Here is a 15,685-nt window from a genome sequence, read left to right as displayed (position 1 = left end):
GCAGGGATACAGGAGTACCAAAGGCTTTGTGCGTTTTAAACACGGGCAGATTTCCGCAGAGCAGGGAATTTATGATTGCAGGGTGAAAGGCAGATAGTGTTACTGTGCTCACTGGCAGGACGTTGGAGAAATGGCAGACTTTGTCACGGTCAGCGGTGGCCACAACTCGACACAGATTTGTTAGAATATAAGATTCCCCCGTAGAGACAGAAGCAAAGAAACCGAAAGACAGCATCAGACTAAGCGGCAGAGCGAGGAAAATAATTCTCCCAGACACAAGCACTCCGCTACACTGCAAAAGGACATTCCCCTTCAAATATTTGGGAAACCTGTTCAAATGCTCAAAAGTGTTTCGAAGGTTCGTTGGGAAGTGGGTGGGTGGAAGCAGAGCGAAGCGGAAGTGTTGGTGAGAGTGCATTGAGTCCTCTCTCTCTCCAGATGGTGGGAACCAGACAATCGTTCCCCATGTCGTTTCCCGACAATGCGATCAGCAGCGGGTCTCCACAAAGCAGAACAAACAATTCAAGTTGGAAGAACTTCCTCACTCTCTCCAGATGGTGGGAACCAGACAATCGTTCCCCATGTCATTTCCCGACAATGCGATCAGCAGCGGGTCTCCACAAAGCAGAACAAACAATTCAAGTTGGAAGAACTTGTCTGTGTATCGATATCAACCTCTGGAGCAGAGAGTTGAGGAGAGTGATATAACCATATAACAATTACTGCATGGAAACAGGCCATCTCAGCCTTTCTAGACCGTGCCGACGCTTACTCTCACCTAGTCCCACCGACCTGCACTCAGCCCATAACCCTCCATTCCTTTCCTGTCCATATACCTATCCAATTTTACTTTAAATGACAATACCAAACCTGCCCCTACCACTTCTACTGGAAGTTCATTCCACACAGCTACCACTATCTGAGTAAAGAAATTCCCCTTCTTGTTACCCTTAAACTTTTGCCCCCTAACTCTCAAATCATGTCCGCTTGTTTGAATCTCCCCTACTCTCAATGGAAAAAGCCTATCCATGTCAACTCTATCTATCCCCCTCATAATTTTAAATACCTCTATCAAGACCCCCATCAACCTTCTATGCTCCAAAGAATAAAGACCTAACCTGTTCAACCTTTCCCTATAACTTAGGTGCTGAAACCCAGGTAACATTCTAGTAAATATTCTCTGTACTCTCTCTATTTTGTTAATATCTTTCCTATAATTCGGTGACCAGAACTGTACACAATACTCCAAATTCTGCCTTACCAATGCCTTGTACAATTTTAACATTACATCTCAACTCCTGTACTCAATGCTCCGATTTATAAAGGCCAGCAGACCAAAAGCTTTCTTCACCACCCTATCCACATGAGATTCCACTTTCAGAGAATTATGCACCAATATTCCTAGATCACTCTGTTCGACAGCATTCTTCAATGCCTACCATTTACCATGTATGTTCTAATTGGATTATTCCTACCAAAATGTAGCACCTCACACTTATCAGCATTAAACTCCATCTGCCATCGTTCAGCCCACTCTTCTAATTGGACTAAATCTCTCTGCAAGCTTTGAAAACCTACTTCATTATCCACAACGCCACCTACCTTAATACCATTTGCATATTTTCTAATCCAATTTACCACCCCATCATCCAGATCATTAATGTAGATGACAAACAGCATTGGACCCAGTACAGATCCCTGAGGCACAGCACTAGTCAACGGCCTCCAACCTGACAAACAGTTATTCACCACTACTCTCTGGCATCTCCTATCTAGCCACTGTTGAATCCATTTTACTACTTTAATATTCCTAACTAACTAACCTTCCGTGCAGAACCTTGTCAAAGGCCTTACTGAAGTCCATATAGACAACATCCCTGCTTTACCCTCAACTTTCCTCGTAACCTCTTCAAAAAATTCAATAAGATTTGTCAAACATCACTTCTACCATCCCAACACCATTTCTCATATCTTCTACCACTTCCACAACCGTCCCCATCTCCATCACCCCGTCTCTGTGAACTCCTCACACCCATTTACCTCCATCAGCCCTCCACTCGCTGCACACTTTAGCGGATCTGCCGCATCCTCTCATCCCTACAACAACCTCCGTCTCCGTCATCCCCATCCTGCTCTATGCCCACACCCTCTCCGATAACCGCTCACTCCCCTGTACAGTTCCCACTCTCTGTCATCCCCTCCCCTCCTGCTACGCCTTTGCGCGTTCGTCACTCCCTCGCTCCCCTGAACCCCACGGCGCTTAACTGAGACAACAGAGACGACTGTCTCGTGGCTGTGAACGCTCGTGCACTCTAATCATTTGCTGGATATTTTTCTCTGTGAACATTTGGTGTTTCATAGTCTTTTTTTCTTTAATTTGCCGAGCTTTGACATTATGCCCGAATGCCTGAACTGTGGAGAGTTAGAAGATGAGGTGCTGTTGCTCCAAATTGTTTTGAGCTGTGACAGAGTTTTTAAATCAGAGATCACCATGGAGACTAAAATTATCACCGCTGAAATGTCCTTCACCCATTTGACATGCTTTGTAAACATTTAACAGGGTAGAAAAGGCAAAGGATTTCTGCACGCAAGTCTCAAACACAACTAGCACGTTAGTTTTGCTGTAGCTGTCAAATTACCAGCACTTGAATGCCACCCATCCTTGAATGTGGAAGCGGAGATGTTGGAGAAGACAGCGCCCCACTCGCTACAAGGAGAGCCCGAACACGTGACCATGTCCGAAATCTGTTTGGATACATCGCCATGGCGTTGATAGCAGTGTGACATTATTCACTGGCTCTCATTTTGGAAGGGATTCCGTCGGCCATCACAGATACATCTACAGTTTCGCACTGGGAAGCGGCCGTTCACCTGCTCCGTGTGTGCGAAGAGACTCATTCAGTTAACCCACCTTGTGATGCTCCGGTGAGTTCACAATAAATAGAGACCACATTTCTGTCCGGAGTGAGCAAAGAGTTTTACTCAATCATCCCAGCTGCTGCAACACCAGCAACTTCACATCAGGGAGGAAGTTCAAATCAGCTCCGTGTTAAATGTTTAACCATCACGGTGACTGAAGGCAGCTGCAGGATCATGAGGGACTGTTACTGTCAGATTCTGCAGTTCTTGCGGCTGCTCATCGCACCCAGGACTGAACCCTGGTCACTGAGCATTGGAGGAGTCTGTTCTGCTGATGTTAGCCTTAAACTAGACTGTTGTTTAATATTGTGGATCTGTGAAAGATAAATCAGTTCTGTATCGTCCCGTGTCTCAGGTACTTACTGTCTCTACCGCACTCACAATGTACACTAGAGAGGCCATTCAGCCCATCTGGTTTCTGCCCGTGTTTCTGTTCCATATCAGTATATCAAAATCTCTCCCTGCCGTTCCCCTCTCTCTCTCCCTGAGATGACAGGTTACAACTAGTCACCACTCCGTGGGATAGGAGTTTTCCCTTGAATTTCATAGAATCATAGAAATCTACAACACATTACCAATGCTTTGGCCCAGAATGTTGTGCCGACCATGTAACTTACTCTAGAAACTTCCTAGAATTACCCTACCGCATAGCCACCCATTTGCCTAAGCTCCATGTACCTATCTAAGAGTCTCTTAAAAGACCCTATTGTATCCGCCTCCACCACCGTCACTGGCGGTGCATTCCACACACACACACCACTCTTTGCTTATAAAAACTTAGCTCTGACATCTCCTCTGTACCTACTTCCAAGCAGCTTAAACCTATTCCCCCTCGTGTTAGCCGTTTCAGCCCTGGGAAAAAGCCTCTGGCTATCCACATGAACAATGCATCTCATCATCTTATACACCTACATGATTTTCTCCAGGCTGAATAAGACGATGAGCTCACTGTGGTTTTGACTTTCTTCAGGGCTTTGGATGAAGTTGGTTAAACTCCTTCATCCCCGCTCTTTTCAACGTTTTGGGTCATTTTCACCAATTTTAAAGGACTGTGCCTCAGACAGCTGGGTTGTTGCAATTGTTACATAACAGCAGCGGTAGATCACTAATGGAGTCTGTTTTCGATGTGAAAACCACTATCTTCATTAGTATCGACTCCAAATATAAAAGAGCAAACGAAATAAACAGAAGTTAACAGTGTTATGCGTATATATAGCTCCCAAACTATCAAGCTTGGGAAACAATGCTTAAAGTCTTAAGATGGCAATGTATAAAAGTTCAGTAATCCACGGAATAAGTGAGTGAGAGGAGAGATTTGTAAATCCACACGAACATGTAGAGAAAAGGCAATTACGAAGAATTCCACACACATTCCAAGCTGGGTAAATGAAATAACAGTCACCGAAGATCTTATCCGTCGATTATTTCCAAAATATACTCTGAAATATCACGAGGTGACAGTGACAGGAATATCGTCTTTAAGTGGTTACCACATAACACTCTGATTCTAGGTAAAGGCCAACAAAAGTGATACCACAGGATACTCCAGCAAATCCACACATATGGATTATACAAAGTGACAGTCACACATCCGTTGTGCACTGCGTGCCGATGATCAACCCAGTCTTTTGGGCATGGAAGAGTTCCAACTCATAGCAGTGAGAAGCTGCAGTTCCAACAGCTTCTCTCTCTCTCTCTTTCTCACTCTCTGACATAACAGCGGCACCTTACACAGACACTTAAAGCGACACTTAACTAAACGAATATTAAACACAAAGTACACTGCAGATGCTGTGGTCAAATCAACATGTACAAAAGCTGGATGAACTCAGCAGTACGGGCAGCATCTGTTGAAATGTGCAGTCAACGTTTCGGGCCGAGACCCTAGTCCTTACGAAGGGTCTCGGCCCGAAACGTTGACTGCACATTTCAACGGATGCTGCCCGACCAGCTGAGTTCATCCAGCTTTTGTTCAGACAGACAGACAGACATACTTTATTGATCCCGAGAGAAACTGGGTTTCATTACAGTCGCACCAACCAAGAATAGTGCAGAAATATAGCAATATAAAACCACAAATAATTAAATAATAATAAGCAAATTATGCCATGTAATTACTTGCCAAGTGTACGTGTTGACTCAAGTAAACGAACCCTCGGTCTCATAACACCATGCACTTCTAAAGTCTGACAGCAGACTAGCGAGTGAATCTTCGATGGTGCAGAGTCAGAAACCAAAGAGTTGCCAGCCTGAGTCAGGGCTTTGGGGCTCCAGAGAGAGATGGGGTCTAGAGTTTACGAGGAGGAGGAGGAGTCAGACCAGCAGGATGTGGCTACAAAAAAAAGAACTGAATCATTTGGAAACTGGTTGACCAAAAAAAAGGCTGGTTAATTTCTGCAAAATACTGGAGGAAATCAACAGATGAGGCAGCAAATGTCGAGAGGAGTAAATAGACAGCGTTTAGGCCGAGCTCCTTCAGCATGCCTAGCCTGGGTACTCCGCTGCTTAGTTGCTACCTGAACTGCAGAGTTCCTCCAGCATTTTGTGTGTGCATCTTTGTATTTCCAGTATCTGCAGAATCTCCTGTGTTTTACATCTGCATTTTACTTTGGCATGAGATACACATTGATATTGAGTACATTGTTTATGGGAGCCGTTTTCTGAGTTAAAACTTCGGGAAAATTCCTGTGAAATCCGAACACAATGACCCGCAACCCCAGACAGTCCTGCTCTCGTCCCTCTCTCTCAGCCACACGATCCGTACATGGGCCCCGGGGAGCTTCCGGCTGATGAGGGAATGGGAACCGATGGATCTCTCAGACAGAGCTGTACTCCAGTTATCTAAATGCAAGGATTGGGAACTCGGAGAAAGGGAACACAATCTTTCACATCACTAGTTGAGAAAATCACCTTTGTTCGACCTCCAATCACTAACAAGAGGAACTCTGCAGATGCTTGAAATCAAAGCAACACACACACACAAATTGCTGGAGGAACTCAGCATTCGTACTCTTTTCCATAGATGCTGCCTGGCCTGCTGAGTTCCTCCAGCATTTTGTGTCTGTTGCTTGTTCTACCTCCTCTTGTTCTGGACCTTTCTACCCATGAGAACATGTTTTGTCCCATTCTCTCTGGGTACTTAATGATATGAAACACCTTTGCCCGGGGAAGCAAGTAGCCTTCACATCACAAATGTGCCAGACTCCAATGAGACAGACTACTACCCTTCCCTTCATATTCATTGGAATTGCCATCACTGAGTTCACCACCGTCAGTCATTTGGGGGAGGGTTCAGGGGGAATATTTATGTAGAATACAGAAACTGGTGATACCTGTGTGTATTGTGGTGATGCAAAAGTTGCTGGAGAATTTGCAAATGGGAAGAAGTGGAGTGATATTTGGAAATCTGACTTTTTAAAGTGTAATTTAGCAAGCAAACCACATATGGACAATGTGCAAAAGCTTTGGTGAGAAAATCCTTCATTTCCTGTTACAGGCCTGCTACATAGGTTGTGAGAGAGTGCAGATGAACTCGATCAAACCCAGAGGAGATCAAAGTTCCTATTGACAGTGATTTGCTAGTTGTGAAATTGAATACCTCTCTATTTAAAATTCACTGTGCACATGTTGTCACTGGGTAAAAAAGGCACAGTACAAGATTTGTGTGCACATTGGTTATTAAAAAAATTAGAGGGGGTATTGGAGGAAAGGAGGGGAGACCTCCAGTGTCCCTGATGCCCTCACCAACAAGATGTGCATCCAGCTGCAGCTTGTAACCCTGCACTTCAATGAGCTGCAACTTGAAATGGGTGAATTCCAGATCATCCAGCAGTAGGAGGGGGTGAAAGATATGACATGAATAGAGGTGAGTTACACCCAAGGTGCAGGACACAGGAAACTGGGTGAGAGTCAGGAAGGGGAATGAGGTTAAATAGCCACCGCAGAGTGGGAGTACAGTTAGACGAGAAGCTAGACTGGACTGCCAACACAGATGCCTTGTGCAGGAAGGCACAGAGTCGACTGTACTTCCTTAGAAGGTTGGCGTCATTCAATGTCTGTAGTGAGATGCTGAAGATGTTCTATAGGTCAGTTGTGGAGAGCGCCCTCTTCTTTGTGGTGGCGTGTTGGGGAGGAAGCATTAAGAAGAGGGATGCCTCACGTCTTAATAAGCTGGTAAGGAAGGCGGGCTCTGTCGTGGGCAAAGTACTGGAGAGTTTAACAACGGTAGCTGAGCGAAGGGCGCAGAGTAGGCTACGGTCAATTATGGAAAACCCTGAACATCCTCTACATAGCACCATCCAGAGACAGAGAAGCAGTTTCAGCGACAGGTTACTATCGATGCAATGCTCCTCAGACAGGATGAAGAGGACAATACTCCCCAAGGCCATTAGGCTTTACAATTCAACCGCCAGGACTTAAGAACTTTTTAAAAGCTATTATTAATGCTTTTTGAGATAGTGATTTAGATGCATATCATATTTTTACTGAGTTAAGTATTGTATGTAATTAGTTTTGCTACAACAAGTGTATGGGACATTGGAAAAAAGGTTGAATTTCCCCATGGGGATGAATAAAGTATCTATCTATCTATCTGCTCTTGTGGCCATCCCCCACAACAACAGGTGGACCATTTTAGAAACTGTTGGGGGGGATTCACTGGCAGAGGAAGGTCAAAGGGCTGATAGGGGGTTCGTTAGTTAGAGGAACAGAACAAGAGGGGACGAATATCCTAGTGGTAAGGCTTGCTAGTGGTAGGGTGGAGAGTGAGGGGTAATGTGGTTAAAATAAGTTGTAGGGGGAATGGGAGCCAGAATAGATAGTGGAGAGGGTGAATTCAATTGACTTTATTACATACATCCTTCATAAACATGAGGAGTAGAAATCTTTACATTACATCTCCATCTAAATGTGCAATGTGTAATTTATATAGATAGTTTGCACATAGGACAGTCAATATAACATTGAAATGCAATTGTATCAGCATGAATTAATCAGTCTGATGGCCTGGTGGAAGATGATGTCCCGGAGCCTGTTGCTCCTTTTGCTGTGGTACCGTTTCCTGGATGGTAGCAGCAGAAACAGTTTGTGGTTCTGGTGAATTGGGCCTGTTTGTCCCCGATATTCTTTGGGCACTTTGTACACACCTGTCTGTGTAAATGTACTGAATTGTGGAAAGTAGATTGTGCAATGTATAATTTCCTTGTTTATATTTAGATACATTTTTTGGTGTATAAAATGATGATGGGTATTGAGCATGTGGGTGGCTAGAGGTTTTTTCCCAGGATTGAAATGGTTAACATGAGGGGGCATAGTTTTAAGGTGCTTGGAAATAGATACCGAGGGGATGTCAGGGGTAAGTTTTTATTTTTACACAGAGAGTGGTGCGTGCGTGGAATGCGCTCCCAGCTGGTGTTGTTGAGGCAGATACAATGGGGTCTTTTAACAGCCTCTTAGATAGGTACATGGAGCTTAGAAAAACAGAGGGCTGTGTGCTAGGGAAATTCTAGGCAGTTTACAGAGTAGGTCACATGGTTGGCACAACATTTTAGGCTGAATGGCCTGGAATATGCTGTAGATTTCTATCTTCTATTTTGAACAGCGAAGTAACTTCTCTTCATTAATCTGTACAGGGTCCACGATTTTAATGCCGCTTTTCCACATTCCCACAGACCCTTTGTCCATCTCCTGAGTAAACAGAGATAAAAAAATATTTAAGATTTCCACCATCTGCTTTCGTTCCATGTGTGGATTGCCATTCCGGTCTTCCAGAGGACCAACTTTGTGCCTTGTAATCCTTTTGCTCTTAATCTATCACTAGAACCCCTTAGGATTATCCTTCATCTTTTCTGTGACGGCAACCTCATGTCTTCTTTTAGACATCCTGATTTATTTCTTATGTGTTCTCTTGCATTTCTTATACTCCATAAGAAACTGCCTGTCTATCCCTGTTATGCAACTCCATTTTGTGCTTCACCAAGGTCTCAATTTCTCTTGAAATCCACGGTTCCCCACAGTTTCTATCTTTACCTTTTATTCTGATAAGCACATACCCACTTTGTACTTTCAAAACTTTGCTTTGAAGGCCTCCCATTTACCAAGCACACCTTTGCCATAAAGCAGCCTGTCCCAGTCCACAGTTGCCAGATCCCAGTGTTGATTCCAGGTGTTGATCCATGCCCTGAACACATCCACCTTTCCTACGCTGCTCCTTGTATTGAAATATACAGGGCTCAGCATATTCACTGCATCATGCTCAACTTTTTCATTCCTGACTTTGTCTGAGGTCTGAACAACATCTGTCACCACAACCTCTCCACTATCTGTTCTGTTATTCAGGCTCCCATTCCCCCTGCAACTTTAGTTTAACCCTCCTTACCCCCACCTCCCAGCATGCAGATCTATCACCCCTTTGGCTTTCCTCTCCCAGATCAATAAAAAGGAGGTGCATACCAGGTACAGGCAGATAGGAACAAATGGGGTCCTTATGAAATACAGGAAATTCAAGTGAACACTTATGAAAGAAATAAAAGAAGGCATGAGGTTGCCCCAGCAGACAAGGTGAAGGAGAATCCTCAGGGAATCTGCAGATATGTTAAGAGCAAAAAGATTGCATGGGAAAAAATTAATCCTCTGGAGGATCAGAATGATAATCCATATGAGCAGACAAAATAGATGTGGGAGATTTTTTTTTTTGCATCCGTATTTAGACGGGAGATGGACACAGAGTCAACAGAAGTGAGGCAAAGCAACATCAACTTCATAGACCCTGTATAGATTACAGAGGTGGAGGTGTTTGCTATCTTAAGGCAGATTAGTGTAGATATATCCCCAAGGCCTGATAAGTTGTTCCCTGGGACTCTGCGGAAGACAAGTGCAGAAATTTTGGGGGCACAAGCACAGATATTTAAATCACTCATAGTGACAGGTGAGATTGGAGGACAGCCAATTTTGTTCCACTGTTCAAGAATGGCTCTAAAAATAAACTAAGAAATTGTACATTAGTGAGCTTGACATCAGTAGTGGGAAAGTTACTGGAACGTATATGCAGGAACCCGATATATAAGTATTTGGATCGATGTGACTTATTAAGTATCGGCAGGACTATCATGGCTTGCAGTGCGATCTGGACCCCCTGGGAAAAATGGTTTTAGAAATGGAAAATGGAATTTAATGCAGACAAGTGTGAGTTGTTGCACTTTGGTATGACCTACCAAGGGAGGTCTTTCACAGTGACTGGTCGGGCACGGAGGAGTGTTGTAGAAGAAAGGGACCTGGGATGCAAGTCCTTAATTCACTGAAAGTGGTGTCACAGTTCAATAGAGACGGAAAGAAAGATTTTGGCATATTGGCCTTCATGAACCAAAGTACTGAGTACAGGAGATGGATGTTATGTTGACTTTGTAGAAGACATTGGTGAGGCCTAATTTGGAGTATTGTGTGCAGTTTTGGTCACCTACCTACAGGAAAGATGTAAAAGAAGTTCAGAGATTTCAGAGAAAATTCACAAGGATGTTGCCATGTCTGGAGGACTTGGGTTATAAGGAAAGATTGAACAAATCAGGACTTTATTCCTTGGAATGCAGAAGATTGAGGGGAGATTTGATTGTGATAGAGAGGCATAGATAGTGTAAATGCAAGCTGGCTTTTTCCACTAAGATTGGGGGGGGGGGGGGACAACCAGAGGCCAGGGGTTAAGCGTGAAAGGTGAAATGTTAAAGGGAACATGAGGGGAAACTTCTTCACACAGATGGTCATCCGGGTTTGGAATAAACAGCCAGCACAAGTGGTGCATGCGAGCTCGATTTCAACATTTAAGAGGTTCATATAGGTACCTGGATGGTAGGGGTATGGGTAGGGGCAGTTTAAATAGTTCAGCACAAACTAGATGGCCCAAAGGGCCTGTTTTGGTGTTGTACTTTTCTACAAGGACCTGAAATATTACAAAAATTCACTCAAAGCCCTTTTAACAGCTGTGCGAACCAACCATTCATCTCAGCAGGAATTTTTTATATGGCGTTAAAATTGCGGCACTTTCAGTTAATAATACATAAAAGAAGATCCCAGCTGCACGTCAAGAAAGACTATTTGTGTGGGAGTGTTCCAGTTACTGTGGGGCCAGGCATCCATGCAGCTCAGCAGGAACAGGGAATAATACCAATGGAGAGAGTCAAACTGAGCCAAGGCTCAAATTGGAGACGGCAGAGATGCCCCAGTCTTATAGAGACAGGAAGAGCATCAGGGAATTGATGGTCATTCCAGATACCAGCACTCTGCCCAGTCAGGAGATGATTTCTCTGTCCAACTTGGGTTGAACCTCACTGTAACAGTGTGATACCAGATCAAACCTTGGCAACTCATGTAATCTCATCTGAAATGTTGTCCTAAACCCACTGATCGATTTTGTAAATCTTTTTACAGGTTAAAAATAGAAGGAATTTGTCTCCAGGAAGCTCAAACAAGGCACACCAGTTTTGTTGTCTCTGTACAGATATTTAAGAAGTGGAGCAAGGGATCAAATCAACCATCCTTCCTGCTCAGACTGTGGGGAGGGATTCACTCTGTCATCTGACCAACTGGCAAGCCCGTTATTTTACACAGGAGAAAGGCAGTTCACCTGCTCAGACAGTGGGAATGGATTCACTCGGTTATCACAATTGAAGGTACATCAGCAAGTTCACACTGGGCAAGGCCATTCACCTGTTCTGTGTGTGAGAAAGGATTCAGTCAGTCTTCCCACCTGTGGACACACCAGTCAGTTCACACTGGGCAGAGGCTGGTCAACTGCTGAATTTCTGGGAAAGGATTCACTCAGTCATCTGACCGAATGGCTCACCAGTGACTTCACACCAGGGAGCGGCCGTTCACCTGCTCAGTCTGTGAGAAGAGATTCACTCAGTCATCTACCCTACAGAGACACCAGCGAGTTCACACTGGGGAGAAGCCGTTTATCTGCTCAATCTGTGGGAAGAGATTCACTGATTCATCCAGCCTACAGAGACACCAGCAAATTCACACTGGGGAGAAGCCGTTCACCTGCTCAGAATGTGAGAAAGGATTCACTCAGTCATCCCAACTACTGGCACACCAGTCAGTTCACAATGGGGAGTGGCCATTGTTATAAATCCCCAGGTTTCGTTTGCTGTAGACTGCCATTTTAAGAGAGAGAGAGAGAGATTAAGAAGGCAAATCAGTCTGACTAGCAGCTTGTTTACATCGCTTGCAGATTGTTTAGTTTTAACCAAGGACACAGACACTTGGAGTCAGACGGAGATAAAGGAGGAAAAATGGAAGGATCAAAACCAGGGAACTTGTGGCCAAGGGTCACTGTTTGGAACTTTCCTATGCCCACAAGAGTGGTTTAATTATCGATTCACCGTACATCGAAAGTGTGGTTGTCACCTTGTTTGATCCATAGGAGTGGATCTGATTTGGTGTATCCTGTGAAGACCACTGATGTGTTAACCCTTGCCTGAGTGTGGTGACGACACCCCTTGTGACAATTCACTTTTGGTATGTGGTTTAAAAATTAACTAAAGATACCAACATTACAAACCAAAAAAGAGAACCCACGCGTAAACAATTGAAAATGATGCAGCAAAAATATAAGGTCTTATGGGAAGAAGGAAACAGAATGACATCTTGAAATGTAAAAAAGAATGAATGTATCTCTATTCAAAAAAAAGAAATCAAACACCAAATCCTCTACTAAAATGTTTCAAAAGATAAAAAAAGCAAAATCCCAAAAGGGAACAGAAAGGTTAAACTCGAAATGCTAAAAATACCTACAGTACAACCGAAAAGGAACCCTTACATTCTAACTGACCCGATTGTTTAACGATTTAAGTAAACCCCCCCCCCCAAAAAAAAACGGAACCCAAATTAGACCTTAACAGAGGAAATTTGCTGATCGAGAAATTTTTGAGTTTCTTTTAATGTCTTAAAAAGACTACGGGAGTTATCAGAGAGGACGAGCCTCACTTTGGCGAGGAAAAGTGACCCATTCGAAAAAATTCTGACATCAGAGGTTTAAATGCCATTCGTTCCTGTAAAACCTCAGGGCTATAATCTTAAATGAAGTGGAATTGAAAACCTTTAAATGTAAACTTGCCTTTCTGTCGATCGAAGCGAATCAAACGTTCCTTGATATGAACATAATGGAGATGAAGAATTACTGGCAGTGGATGATACAATTTCAGATGTAACAAGCGATGAACGCAGTCGATTAACGGAGGTTCGTCTAAAACTTCTTTGCCAAACACCTCGAATAGGAATTGAGAAAAGAACTTGATAGGATAATTTTCCTCAACATCTTCCAGCAGACCGATTATCAGTAGATTCTGTCTTCGAGAATGGTTTTCAAGGTTGGTAACTTTCAATTTATAATGATCCAGCTGTTGAGACATCGAAGCTCAATTTTGTTCCAAAGTTGCAACCTTTCGGTCTCTTTACCGAGCACCTTCATCGGGTTCTGAGATTGTTGCTTTCTGCAGTTCAACTTTACGTTTAAGTGATCCTCGACTGTCTTTAAAACTCCTTCAATCACAGCAAATCCTTCAGTAAGTTTTTCACCTGTAAGTTTCCACATCGCTTCCAAAGTTATCGGAATTGCTGAGATTGTTTAGGGTCAGCATCTCTTTTTTCATTAGGATCTGAGACTTTTAGGTTCTTTGCTTCTTGTGATCTGGTATTCAGTTCCAACAAATTAAAGTCAAAGTCCAAAAATATATCTATACATAAACCTTGGTATAGGTATAAAAAAAGGGTAAATGAGGGTAGCTACAGGTAATAAAAGTAAAGGGAACGAACCAAGCCAGGTTAAAACTTCACTCCATGAGCGCCACCAGGAGACCCCTGCTGGTTTAGTTTTAACCGAGGACAGACACTCAGAGTCAGACGGAGACGAAGGCGGAAAAATGGAAGGGTCGAAACCAGGGAACTAGTGGCCAAGGGTCACTGTTTGGAACTTTCCTATGCTCACAAGGGTGGGTTAATTACTGATTCAGCGCACATTGAATGTGTGGTTGTCACCTCGTTTGATCCATAGGAGTGGATCTGATTTGGGGGATCCAGTGAAGACCACTTATGCGTTAACCCTTGCCTGGCTGTGATGTGGTAATTCACTTAAAGATGATACCTCTTGTGACAAGTCACTTTGGGTGATAATTCGTATGTGGATTTGGAACAACAGACAAAATCTACAGTGACTGTTCTCTCGTTTTACCACCATGGAACCTGTGGAATTTGACATAATTGCCTTCTCTCAACATTTACCCTGGATTACAAACATCTCCCTCTCATCACCTATTCTGTGGTTGAACTGAAATTTCATATTTTACCATCTCAAGACTCCAAGTCTTGTTTCCCCCGAGCTCAATAGTTTGGGGGTTATAATTACACACACATATATATATATATATATATATATATATATATATATATACATAACACTGTTAACTTTTGTTTATCTTGCTTAAGTTACTATATTATAAGTAGATTCTAATAAAGATAGTTTTAACATCAAAAGCGGACTCCAGGTATAGTCTATTGCTGCTGGTTTGTTTCTAAAGTGTTACGATTCATAACAACATTGGGCCTGAGTCCGGGATATGAACAGATTTTGGGGCATAGTCATTAATTATTGATTTCATTGGGGAAATCCCTTTTGATTTATTTGTGTGTTGAAAATCAGCAGCAATGGATGCTGATAGATGTCTGGAAGCAACAACCTCTGAGGCATTAGAGGACGCCAGGATTGAGTTGTTGAGTATTGCCAAAAGGTTAAAACTTGCTAAGGTGAAATTCACAATCAGGAGGGCACAGATGCAGAGTGTAATAGCTGAATGTGATGTATCTGAGGGTGTGTTTAAAGTGGAGGAGTTGGAGGTGTTTCCTGAAAGTAAACCTCGTGAGCATGAGCTCCAGTAGAAGTGAGAAAAATTAAAGATGGGGCTGCGGAAAGGCAGAGGCAGTTTGAGGCTAGAGAAGCAGAAAATAAGAGAGAAGAGACAGAAAAACAAAGGGAGGAAGCAGAAATGCAGAAAAAGTTCGAGCTGGAAAAGATAGAGAGATTGCAACAAAAGGGTCTAACATTACACTCTGGTGGTAAGTTTGAGGCCAGTCGGGAAGTTAAATTGGTCCCTCCATTTGACAAGGCAGAGGTTGATAAATACTTTCAGCATTTTGAGAAGGTTGATCAGAGTTTAAAGTGGCCAAAAGAGGGTTGGCCTATTCTCTTACAAAGTGTAATTAACGGGAAGGCTCAGCAAGCCTATTCTGCTTTGACAGTTGATGAAGCAGCTAATTATGACATAGTGAAACAGGCTGTGCTCAAAGCTTACGAGTTTTTTCCCAGAATCATACAGGCAAAAGTTTAGAAATTTGAGGAAATCTGTGAACCAGATTTATATGGAATTTGATTATGAGAAGTTTGTGTGTTTTGGCCGCTGGTGCACATATAAAAATGTAAATGATGATTTTTAACAGCTTGAAAGAGTTGGTTTTAATTGAAGAATTCAAAAGGTGTATTCCTGATGAGATAAAGACGCATTTAGATGAAAAGCATGCTGCCACTTTGCAGGAGTCTACTAGATTAGCAGATGAGTTTGTTTTAACTCATAAGGGTACATTTACCCAGAATAAGAACTTCCAAAAGAGTAGCTGGGATAACCAGGGTAAACCAGAAATTAAAGCTGGAACTAGTGACAAGAGTAAGGATGAAGGGAAACAGTTGAAGGAGAAATATTCTTGTCTCACTTGTTACTATTGT

The 15,685-nt window shown here is 43.1% G+C and overlaps 2 protein-coding genes across 7 annotated transcripts in view; both read right to left on the bottom strand.

Moving 5' to 3' along the window:
* The window catches only part of LOC140720923 (uncharacterized), a 443,642-nt gene that overhangs the window by 358,408 nt on the left and 69,549 nt on the right, over nt 1-15,685 (bottom strand). The gene's annotated exons all lie outside the window — the stretch shown is intronic.
* The window catches only part of LOC140720926 (NACHT, LRR and PYD domains-containing protein 3-like), a 72,051-nt gene that overhangs the window by 40,682 nt on the left and 15,684 nt on the right, over nt 1-15,685 (bottom strand). The window contains exons 1-2 of one of the 6 annotated variants that reach the window (XM_073035780.1): nt 11,617-11,693; nt 5,042-5,251 (exon numbers count right to left, since the gene is read on the bottom strand). The exons of 3 other annotated variants lie outside the window; for them this stretch is intronic. The gene's annotated coding sequence lies outside the window, so the exon portion shown is untranslated. Of the gene's footprint in view, nt 1-5,041; nt 5,252-11,616; nt 11,694-15,685 lie in introns of those variants that run through there. 2 more of the 6 variants (XM_073035777.1, XM_073035776.1) reach the window with 2 other exon arrangements.

Source organism: Hemitrygon akajei, unplaced genomic scaffold, assembly GCF_048418815.1.
Source record: "Hemitrygon akajei unplaced genomic scaffold, sHemAka1.3 Scf000048, whole genome shotgun sequence".
In the NCBI taxonomy this organism is placed as follows: Eukaryota; Metazoa; Chordata; class Chondrichthyes; order Myliobatiformes; family Dasyatidae; genus Hemitrygon; species Hemitrygon akajei.
This window is presented reverse-complemented; position numbering and strand designations above follow the sequence as displayed.